The sequence below is a fragment of the Protopterus annectens genome, chromosome 14.part0 (genome assembly GCF_019279795.1).
Source record: "Protopterus annectens isolate FY-2018-M chromosome 14.part0, PAN1.0, whole genome shotgun sequence".
NCBI classification, from domain to species: domain Eukaryota; kingdom Metazoa; phylum Chordata; order Ceratodontiformes; family Protopteridae; genus Protopterus; species Protopterus annectens.
The window spans coordinates 678978878-678991688 of NC_056748.1; positions in this window are offsets into that span (position 1 = coordinate 678978878).

Genomic DNA, 12811 nt, shown 5'->3' on the forward strand with positions numbered 1-12811 from the left:
CCCCACACATATAACTGTGGTACTTTGCATATCCACACATTGTCCATGCACTGACCGTATTCCAGAACACCTCATAGACATCGCTGGATTACATGGCAGACAGCTATCCTTGCTGTCCTTACACTTTACCCATACATGACATACACCTTGTGTGTACTTGCCTATTTATGGTGTGTGTATGTCTATGTGTGCTGTATGCATGGCCGTGTGTGTCCCACTATAGCCATGTGTGCAGCTGTCGCCACTATGGGTATCCTTGTGGCCCGCTGTCACATGTGCACGCCTGCACATACCTGCAGACTGTACTACCCCTGCACGGCAGCGGCTTAGATCGGCCGGTGCCCTAGGCTGTGGGGATACATGGCACACGCCAGCACAACCATGTGCACCCATCTTGATATACCTCGTGACACTTACTAGACAGGTGTCCCTACTAGGGCAGCGCCTGGGCAGCCGCAGGATTGGCGTATGCCTACGGCCGGCTATGGGCACATCACAAGGCACACGTCTACAGTCGGTGTTTTACGACGTCTAGGGTATTACACCACAGGAGGGACCTCCACAGCTATGCTGAAGAATGCGAAAGTAGATAGATTAGTAGGGGGAGGATCGGCCACACAAGAGGGCGGACCGATGGATAACTGGTGAGGCATCCTTTGTGAAGCAGGTGCAGCAAACACCAGAACGGAATGTAGTGTAGATGCAGATGTAGGGTTAACATACATTTGTCTACTCTGTCAGTTCTGTACCATTGTATTACAGTGATATGCTATGCATATCTTCCATATACATTGTTAGGTCTCTGATTGTTGAGGGGTCGGCATAGTACAATATCATGTAATACGTGTGTTCATAGGATGCCTTCTGAATTGTTGACATACGTGTGTGTCGTTAGCAGTGCGTCTGTGCTTTCTATGCTGTGGCTACATGTTCATTGTTCGCATAGAAAGTGACAAATGGAAGTGTACGGGTGGATACTTAAAGCCTGGATGCTCCCATGTTATGTGTACGTCTCACGGGCCTACGGGTGATAGCGCATACATGTCTATGAAGAACCTTAGAATACCATGTGTGACCTGCCGTGATCGAAAAGTTTACGTTGACTGTTCCATCTACCTATGTGTGACATGGTTTGTGGCCATAGGGTGCCAGCGGGTCTTTATTGTTGAGCAGGTGTTTTCCATGGTCAATTGACATCAATCCTATTAATCCACTGAAGGATGTCTTTCATTGGTGGGAACGCCATGGTTCGACCATCGTATGTCTTTCCCAGCTGACGTTGATATTGTGCCATTGGTATGGTTCTACAGGTCACCCATCTGTTCTGCTGTATGGAAGCGTGCGATCCCCATTAATGTGCTGGCAGATTAAGTGCCGTATACTCCGGTATCTGCCCAGCGGTCTGGCTTTGTATGGGGAGTGTCTACTGTAGTCCCTATCTGTATTTCCTGGGTTATGCCTTGTAACAGCTGTGGGATTCCCCCAGGTTTGCAGCTATGGGTGCCATCTTGGCCGTACGTTTGTCCATCTATGGGAACTGCCTACTGGACACTAGTATAGGGCTGTACACATTACACAGCTGCATTCTGCATTTTCCGGGGGATGATTGCCATTATTAGTGCGGAGTAATGCATATGCCATGCCCACGCCCCTCACACGGGCGGACAACGAATCATCTGCCAATCCACACGAGACCCATTTTTGCATACCCACGATCCCATGTCTGCAACACTCGACAGTACCCATTGCACATCCTTCATGTGTGCGGAATGGGATGTGAACGCCGCGTCTATTGACACGACGAGCTGGGAGTCCTATTCATATGTCCTGCATTTCATGGACACTTGTCATCACCCTTGTACACGCTTGTGGTGCCCATATCTACCTGTGCCGTAGTCACGGCTGTCACTTCTTCTGGTTCGCACGATAGCAGCCTGTCGCCAACACCTATGGACAAATATGTGGGTCCTACTATGGACACCGATGTGCATATGTAAAGTGTAGAACATGTTGGACCGTGTCCATTCGGCCAGTGGTTTTGACTGCCGCTGTATGTTCCCCAGTCGCGGATGTCTGTTTGCCTACCCATGTTATGTAGTGCTACGGAACCCGTGTCCTTCCACAATTAACCCATATGGTGTTACTGTAGTCCTGCAGGTTGGCAACTGCTTTAAGTAATCCTCAGAGGTCCCATTGTGAACTATCCGCCACTGTATTGCCATAATAACACAGCCGGTACATGTAGAACCTATTTATTCATGACAGGATGTTCTTTATGAGTGGGAACGCCATACTTTAAGCATGCTATGACCTTCCTAGTTGACGTTGTTGGAGTGCCATTAATATGTGTTCCACAGGCCGCCCGTATGTTCCGTGGAGTGGAAGCCGGTGATCCCCATACACTTGCTAGCAGCTTGGTTCCTGTGTACGGGATTCGCACGGCTGGATGGATGTCTATGGAGTGTGTCTACTGTTGTTTCCAGCTGTATTTCCTGTGTTATGCCTTGCTACAGCTGTGTTATTTCACCAGGTTTGCTATTGTGGGTGCCATCTTGTCCGTCGCTTGTCCAGCCTTGGGAAATGCCTACTGGACACTGGTGTATGGCTGTACCCATTTCACACCTGCATGTTGCATTCTCCGGTGGATGATTGCCATTATTGGTGGGGGGTAAGCCATGTTCTGTACCCACATCCTCCCACGGGCGGACAATGGATCCTCTGCCAATCATCTCCGACACCCATTTCTGCATACCCAAGATGCCATGGCTGCAACCCTCGACAGTAGCCATTGCAAATCCTCCATGTGTGGAATGGGATGTGGACACATGTGTGGACTCGACAATCTGTGGATGTCTGTGCATATGTCCCTCATTTCATGGACAGGTGTCATCAACCTTGAACACGCTGGCGGTGCATTTCTGCTGCTGTGCCGTAGTCACGGCTGTAGTTCATCTGGGTCTCCTCGCAAAAGGATAAATTTTTGGGTCCTACAATGGACACAAATGTGCATATGTAAAATGTAGAACATGTTGGACTGTGTCCATCTGGCCAGTGGTTGTGACCGCTGCTGTATGTTCCCCAATCGCGGATGTGTGTTTGACTACACATATTATGTTGTGCTACAAAACCCGTGTCCTACTACGATTAACCCAAATGGTAATGATGTCATGCTGCAGGTTGGCAACTGCTTTAAGTAATCCTCAAAAGGCCCAGTAGGACGTATACGCCACTGTATTGTCAATATAACACAGCCGGAACATGTATACCCTATTTATTCATTTAAGGATGTTCGTTATATGCGGGAACGCCAGTGTTGAAACATCCTATGACCTTCCTAGTTGAAGTTGTTTGTGTGCCATTAGTATATGTTCCACAGGTCGCCCATTTGTTCCGCAGTATGGAAGCGAGTGATCCTCATGTTGTTGATGGCAGATCCAGTGCCATGTACGCCGGTATTCGCACGGCAGTCTGTCTTTGTATGGGGAGTGTCTACTGTAGTCCCTATCTGTATTTCCTGTGTTATGCCTTACTGCAGCTGTGTAATTCCATCAGGTTTCCAGTTATAGGTGCCATCTCGGTCGTACACTTGTCCATCCATGGGAATTGCCTACTGGACACTGATATAGGGCTGTACAACACTCACACCTGCTTTTACCATTATCCGGTGGATGCTTTGCATCATTAGTGGGGAGTAAGGCACGTGCTATACCCGCATCCCTCCCACGGGGCGTGACAACGGATTATCTGCCAAACAACACCGAGCCCCATATTTGCATACCCAGGATCCCATGGCTGCAACCTCCACGGTACCCATTACACATCCTTCATGTGTGCGGACTGGGATGTGGACGCACTTCTATGGACACGACAATCTGGGGATTTCTGTTCATATGTCCTGCATTTCATGGACAGTTGTCCCCAACCTTAAACACGCTGGTGGTGCATATGTCTAGCTGTGCCGTAGTCACGGCTGTCACTTCTTTTGCGTCGATCGCGGCTGGTCGATGGTGCGAATGGATCAATTTTTGGAGTCCTACAATGGACACCGATGTGCATATGTAAAGTGTAGAACGTGTTGGACTGTCACCATCTGGCCAGTGGTTGTGACTGCTGCTGTATGTTCCCCAATCGTGGATGTCTGTTTGACTACCCATATTATGTATTACTTGGCCTGTCTATGTCCACGAGCGGTGGCGGAAATACAGCAAACCTTGGGTCCTGGTCATCTTCATAACAGACATTATTGCATATATATCAGGCCAAAACAGACAATGACACTAAAGATACACTCCACAGTCAAATGATACAGAGCTCTTTCACCCACTGACATGAGGCATCGTCGGAGTACAAAATACATTGGATAGTCGCCCTTATACACTTCCTTCAGAGTCAGTTCAAGTCAATTAATCAATAAACCTGCTCATAGTTAAGTAGACAGTGCTCCAGGTCTTGATGATAACGTGACATATACTGATCAGTGTTGCATACATTACTTAATGGAAACAATAATACACCAACGATGTGTTGATATAACTACAAGATTGGTCAATACAATCAGTCTATTGAAACATAGTTGATAATTGTTGCGAATCACCTTAGAATGTAGTGTTCTGCTCATGAATTTGTATATCAATGTGTATGATTGTTGCATTCCGATTCCAAAGCGTGGAATCAATGATTACAATTTAATCATAGTTTGTATAAATATTAGTGTAAATGAGTCAGAATGTTACATATGAATATGACTGTATTCTAACTATATCAATGTGACATGGAATGAACTGTAGTCGTTTACATCTTGTTTTCCAGTGACAAATCTATGTCCATGCCATATCATATGCGGGCCGTCGGACTGCTGTGTGTGAATATATACATGTGAACCCCTCGTTTCATACCTTTCTTTGTTACTGTCTGTGGATTACCTGTGTACACATATCAATTACCATGCCATACCTTTCCACTGTACCGGTTCTGGCATGGTGTACGGCTGGTTGGCCCTTAATCTTGCTGTGTGTTACATTAACCAGTGTCTATCTGGCAATTCGCTGGCGTGTGGTGTGTGACCTTCTTGCTACTTTAGGGACCTGATCCCATAGTTGTGAAGTGCTTCCACTGGCCATATATCGGTCTGTCATCTGGGATCTGTGTGTAACCAGTCCTTTCAGGACACTTTCTGTTGTTGTTCTTCTTTGGTTACATATATGAGTACTTTGGTATGTTGTGCTATTATTGTGTGTGGAGCATTTCTCCACGGGCCTCTGCTGACACTGGACATACATCCAGCTGGCCTAGCCCGGTCAACAGGTGTGAGCCAACTGAATGCAATTCGTACAGGGGCACCTTCTGACAAGTGGGTCGGGTTACTGATGCATAACCGTCATCAATCCATACTACTAACACATACGTTATACTGTCCACAGTCTATGTTTGTCTCATCACATAGCGTGTGCTTCTCACTATTTCTAATGGTACTTTACATGACATTGCCCGATTCCATACGTTCAGAGGCTAACATTTGTGAGACATGTCTGGTTAACGTGGAGGACACACCCTTAACCTTCCCTGCTTCGAGTGGATCACACACGCACACTTGCATTTCCTAATTGTAGGCTATGCACAGGCGCACATGCATATCCGTATTCTGTTTAGAAATGTTTACTGGGTCTGTGTTAGTTGTGACTATTCCGGTAACATATCTCTGATCCGGTTGACGGACGTGTGCAGAACGCACTTACACCTTTATACATGTAACGGCCTTTGCAGCATGGATGCATTACGTACACATTCACATCTATATGTTCTATAGTCGTAATTCAAACGGGACTGCATTCACGTTTGCCGGATACTGTGGCCTCTACACGTTAGCTGTTCGTTCTCATTAATATGCATACCCATGGTACTTAGCTACATTTACATAGCCCGGCAACAGCACCACCCCCACTCACGCGCGTCACAGGCATCCATCCTCCTGCTGGGAAAGGTGCGGTACTACATGTTAAACATTCCTTATTCCCTCCCGCTCATGGCCCAGGATGCATATGTCGTGACCGCAGGGATGTTCAGATCACAGGGGCTTATATCCCCACGCATACCGCCTTGGTTGTCAGGGTGTTCCTGTGGTGCTTTGGGTTTGGGCTTGTCCGCCCAGTGTACGGAACTGCCCTGACCGTGTACGACTGTTAGATGAGTCACATGGGCACGGTTTGTCCGTGTCTATGATACCTTGCCCCCCCCCCCAAACCTTCTAAAGGAATATTTACTTTACCACATTGTGAATCTTTACATTTCATTGCTATATTGTACAGTAGTCATAATCATAGGGTTAATCTCTATATATTATGCTTCATTGATATTACTAGGTGTCTCTAGTTCTTGTAGGATATTGGCACAATCCCTAGAACATATATATGTAGCTTATACACTCAGACATTTGTAAGACAGCATGTTGGGTCTTCCGTCATATATATAGATATATTCATATTTTTCCATGAAGTATATACATTTTGAAGCAATGTCAGATTCACTCACTGTGTGGAATCTGTAACCCAAGAAAGGTTTCTTAGCTTGTTTGCCTTTAAGGCATTTAAGTAATACTTAGCGCATGTAATTTACTGACCGATTAAGGGTTTTAAATGTAGTAGGTTGGACTGCATTGTATGTATTCTGAAGATGTCTGCTTATGAAGCAGACAAATATTTTAATGTATTTTATTTTATTTTACATTTGTTGACCGGGTTAGTCTGGCTGGATAACAAGTCCATTTTCAGCAGAGGCCCGAGGAGTAAAGCTCCACTATCTTCTAGTACATTTCAGACTCAAATGAATTTATTCAGGGAAAATACATTATTAGAACATTGCAAGGGAGGTATAGAAACAGTAAAGTAACAAGTTTCCTCATTATAAAATAAGAAAGATATATGCTTCAATATACTATGGTGACTGACTTTACTTCCTGGTGGCCTCTGAGTGGTCACTGACCGTTTCTACAGTACCTCATTTATGCTTTGGACTTTCTCATCTGTTTCTCTGTGTCTTTTCTATGGGGAATGTCAAGTGTACTCCCTATGTGTATTACCTGTGTAATGCCTTGCTGCGGCAGTGTAATTCCACCGGGTTTGCAGTTATGGGTGCCATCTTGGTCGTACGCTTATCCATCCATGTGAATTGCCTAATGGACACTGGTATGGGGCTGTACACATTCCACACCTGCATTTAGCATTCTCTGGTGGATGCTTTGCATTATTAGTGGGGAGTGAGGCAGGTGCTACGCCCACATCCCTCCCACGGGGCGGGACAAAGGATTACCTGCCAAACGACACCGGGCCCTGTTTCTACATACCCAGGATCCCTTGAGTGCAACAGTCCACAATACCCATCACACATCCTTCATGTGCGGGACTATGATGTGGCCACACTTCTATGGACTCAGTACCCTGGGTATTTCTGTGCATATCTGCGGCATTTCATGGACAGCTATCATCAACATTGAACACGCTTGCGGTGCATATGTGTTGCTGTGACGTGGTGACGACAATCATTTCACGTAGGTGATGACGGAAGCTGGCACGCAGTCAATGAATGAAATGTTTGGGTCCTTCAATGGACACCAATGTGCATATGTCAAATTAGATGTTGCTGGACTGTGTCCACCTGGCCAGTGCTTTTCACTGCTGCTGTATGTTCCCCAATCGCGGATGTCTGTTTGACTACCCATTCTACATGGTGCTACGTAACCAGGTGATTTCGTACTGTGAACAAATGTCATACATCCTAACATGCTGGTTAGCAACTGCTTCATATAAACCTCAGACATCCCAATAGGACATATCCGTCACTGTATTGTCAACATAACACCACCGGAACATGTAGATCCCCTATGTGTTCATTGAAACATGTTTTCTTCATAGGTGGGAACACCATTGTTTACATATCCCAGTTGACGTTGTGGGTGTGCCATTAGTATGTGTTCCACAGGTCACACATCTGTTCCGCTGTATGGTAGCGGGTGCTCCTCATTCTGTTGCTGGCAGATTGAGTGCTGTACGCCGGTGTTGGCACGGCGGTCCAACATTGTATATGGAATGTCAACTGTAGTCCCTATGTGTATTTCCTGTGTTATGCCTTACCGCGGCTGTGTGATTTCCCCGTGTTTGCAGTTGTGGGTGCCATCTTGGCCGTACGGTTGTCCATCCATGAGAATTGCCCTACTGGACACTAGTATAGGGCTGTACACATTTCACACCTGCATTTACCATTCTCCAGTGGATGGTTTGCATCATTAGCGGATAGTATGGCAGGTGCTACACACATCCCTCCCACGGGGCGGGACAACGGATTGGCTGCGAAGCAACACCGAGCCCAGAGTCTACATACCCAGAATCCCTTGACTGCAACATTCGACAGTACCCATTCAACATCCTTCATGTGTGCAGGACTATGATGTGGACGCAGTTCTATGGACCCGTTACCCTGGGGATTTCTGTGCATATGTGCTGGATTACATGGACAGCTATCATCAACATTGAACACGCTTGCGGTGCATATGTGTAGCTGTGACGTGGTCACGACTAACGATCATGTGCCACGCAGTCTGCACGGGTAATTTTGAGTCCTACAATGGACACCAATGTGCATATGTTAAGTGTAGAGCTTGGCGGACTGTGTCCGTGTGGCCAGTGTGTTTGACTGCTGCTGTATGTTCCCCAATCGCGGATGTCTGCTTGACTACCCATTCTACATGGTACTACGTAACCAGGTGATTTCGTACTGTGAACAATTGTCATACATCCAAAGATGCTGGTTAGCTACTGCTTCATGTACACATCAGACATCCCAATAGGACATGTCCGTCACTGTATTTACAACAGAACACCACCGGAATATGTCGATCCCCTATGTCTTCATTGTAGCATGATTTCTCCATAGGTGGGGACGCCATAGGTTACATATCCCAGTTGGCGTTGTTGGCGTGCCATCGGTTTGTGTTCCACAGGTAGCCAATCTGTTCCACGGTATGGTGCCGAGTGGTCCCCCATTGTGTTGCTGGCAGATGTAGTGCTGTGTACGCCGGTGTTGGCACAGCGGTCCAGCTTTGTATGTGGGATGTCAACTGTAGTCCCTATGTGTATTTCCTGCGTTATGCCTTGCCGCGGTTGTGTAATTTACCCAGGTTTGCAGTTGTGGGTGCCGTCTTGGCCATACGGTTGTCCATCCATGACAATTTACTACTGGACACTACTATAGGGCTGTACACATCTCACAACTACATTTAGCATTCTCCGGTGGATGGTTTGCATTATTAGCGGAGAGGAAGGCAGGTGCCACACACACATCCCTCACACGGGGAGGGACAAAGGATTGGCTGCGAAACAACACCGAGCCCAGAGTCTACATACCCAGAATCCCTTGAGTGCGACAATCGACAGTACCCATTACACATCCTTCAGGTGTGCGGGACTGTGATGTGGACGCCCTTCTATGGACCCGGTCCCCTGGGTATTTCTGTGCATGTGTGTTGCATTTCATGGACAGCTATCATCAACATTAAACACGCTTGCGGTGCATATGTATACCCGTGACGACAATGAGTTCCCGTAGGCGATCATTGATGGTGTCATACTTGTCGTTTTGTAATTTTTGAGTCCAGTCATGGACACCACTGTGCATATGTAATGTGTACAGCTTGTCGGACTGTGTCCTTGTGAACAGTGGGTTTCACTGATGCTGTGTGTTCAACAATTGCAGATGTCTGCTTGACTACCCATACTGTGTAGTGCTACAGGAACTATGTTTTCCGATGCCAGAACCCAATTGTGTACATCCACTGTTGCAGGTTAACAAACACTTTCATACACAGAGGTCACGGTTGGAAAGTACTGCCACTTCATTATCAGAACAACACCTCCAGGCTGTGTATATCATGTGAACTTTAGGCGGGTCTTGACAGCCATTTGCAATTGTAATTAGCAGACACGTGTCAATACATGTATGATAAGACATATTGCCATGCTGACGTTGATCTATGTTATTTGGACATTGGCATCTGCCTTTGGCATCCGTTGCTGTGTGTGTTGCCAGTGAACATACACATTGCTTGCTCAGAGGCGGACTACACAATTCTGCACACTACTGTGGTCTCCTTTAAGGACCCTGAGCCAGTGGTCGACAGTACTGCAGCCACTGCATCAATCACATTTGCCATCTACCAGTACCTACAGGACTGCATGTACCAGGCATTCACTTACCCAACTGTGGTTCATTGTACCAATGCCAAGCGTCCAGTGTGGTGTACCCCAGCCATACACATGATGTACAACACGAGGAGGTGGCTACTACAGGGTGGAGCAGACACCTTGTGAGGTGTGACACCCTTGGTCATCATATGTGTAGAGTTACACAATGTCATGGGATTGTCCAGGGCACATTCCACAGATATACCTACATGGACCTGGCTGACAATCATACCACCTTCAGTTGCTATGCTCGACACCTGTGAGGTCACTACCACATATGCTCTGACTGGGTTCACATAGAGGTGGGGTTTACTCAACATACACACATTGCCGACATACAGGCTGACAGGTCCAGTGAGGACATCTCCACACCCTCCACCACACATGTGGAGATGTCTGTACCAGCGGTTTGTGGTCACCAAATGTTCTGTGACACACAGGTGGGACATGCTCTCTCCAGGGTAGTGTGAATAGCATCCATGAGACCAGATGGTGAGCCCGCTGTGTACTCCACTATCTCATTTGGGATTAGGACCCACAGTTAGGACAGCTATTTCTTTATAGCCTCACCTCAGGTAGGGTGCCCAGGTTGTATCGCATGACAACTGTATTCCCACATCACAGGGCCAATGCCTCCACTGAGGCTGGTTATTACTGTCCCAGTACCCTGAGGAGACCTATCTGCATAGACATGGGGTGGGATCATACTGCGGTTCGTACATGACTGCATAGGGGACATACATACCGCATCCCACACGGTTTGTCTTGTTCAGGGCGGTTCATGCCTTTAAGACATGGTTGACATTTTCGACGGTCAACCAGCCCATTGCTGGGGTGTTGCAGTCCATACAGCCTACCTCGTCCTGGCAAAGGGCTTCATAACATTACCCCCTCAGGTAACGTTAATGAAACCATTGGCTGGGATGTGAACATGTACATCACAGAATGTGTTGTAAACTGTCTATGTGACACAACCCACATGGTCATAGTTGCTGGCTGCATGTCAGACCAACTGCCTGTCACAGGTGGTGTCCCATGGTGCCATTCCGTGGGTGCACCCTGTCATACATCTACATTTCCACGGTACAGGCACACACAGCGGTGTTATGGGTAACATTGTTTGTAGATGCTTGCAGAACAGATGCCATACTGGGACGGACATCTGACACAGATATCCTTCGAAGGGCCTCCCGGATATGCATATCTGCTGTCAGGGACATGTCCCACAGCTAACTGGTACATAATGCAAAGTCATACCTGTCGAGGGTAGTAGGTCACCCCTGTACAGCGTATAGGTGGCTGTCCACACAGCACAGGGGTGACTACCAGGGATCAGGGGACAGGGTTTGTCGGTCGCCTTTCATTCAACACACACATTGCTATCGTGGTTCTGTGGGACTTCTACATTGACCACCTGTATGTGCAGGAGTCACATCTGACTTCACAGCCCGACACACATACACACGGTCACTATATAGCATAGAACTTCACTTATTTGCCTAAGTATGAGCTTATTGTTGTGGCAGTTTGGTAGCTTATTCTGTTTCTTGGGACATTTAGGTATTTCAGTTACGGAAATAACCGATTCAGGCTAAAATTACATTAAATACGGGAAATCATTATGACCTACACTCTTCGCACACTTCCCGTTTTAATGCTTTATTTCGGAACACGTATGCCAATACAGGGACTGCCCCTCGCAAAGTGGGACGGTTGGTGACCTTAGTCGCTACTCCTATGTCGGTGCGGCGTGCTGACATGCTGCTGTACACCTTCTCTGACTATGCACACTCACAGTACATTGCTGTACGGACACGGTATTACGCGTATCCTTTGTTCCTTGGACAGGTACATTTCGGGCTGCGTGGGTTTTATTTGCTTCTCTGCTTAGTTGGGACGGGTACTTTGTTGCATACTCTGCGGACATTTCATTCTGCACGGGCCATGGCTGCAGCCATTTCTATTCTGGGCGGACTATGGCAGACAGCACGTTAGGTTGCTCTTCGCCTGCCTGCTTAAACACGCCTACTGACGCATCCTACTTGGGCTCGCTCACGTACACTACGCACATGCCTGTGGTTACGGTGCACTCTCATTAATATGCATATGGCGCTACTGCGCCGGCTATGCAATGCACCGCTGGCGCAAGCCTTACGCCGGCCTTGCGCCGAGCTTCATGAATCCCGGGGATTGTCTAATTTGGTGCGGTTTGGGTAGTGTATCGACAAGTACAGGGGTATGTTGGGGGCTGGGTAAAGCAGGGTTGCGGATCTGTTATGGGGGGGTCTGGGGGGTTTCCACAGGTGGGGTGGATGTGCAGTAATTAAAGGCATAGGAAGTCACTAGGTTACTGGTACTAGGGCCCTTAAAAGTCAGTTTATCTATATTCGTTTATTTTGAGGGTAGGCTAGGAGGTAAGGTATTATGCTGTAGGAGGCTGGGTTGATGTCTGGTAGCTGGTATGTTAACAAATGTTTGTTTTGAATTCATTAAGGTATTTCAAGGTGGGTAGGGTAAGGCCAAAGGAGGATGTTGAGGGCAAGCAAGTTACAGCAGGGTTTGATATTTGCTTAGGGGTA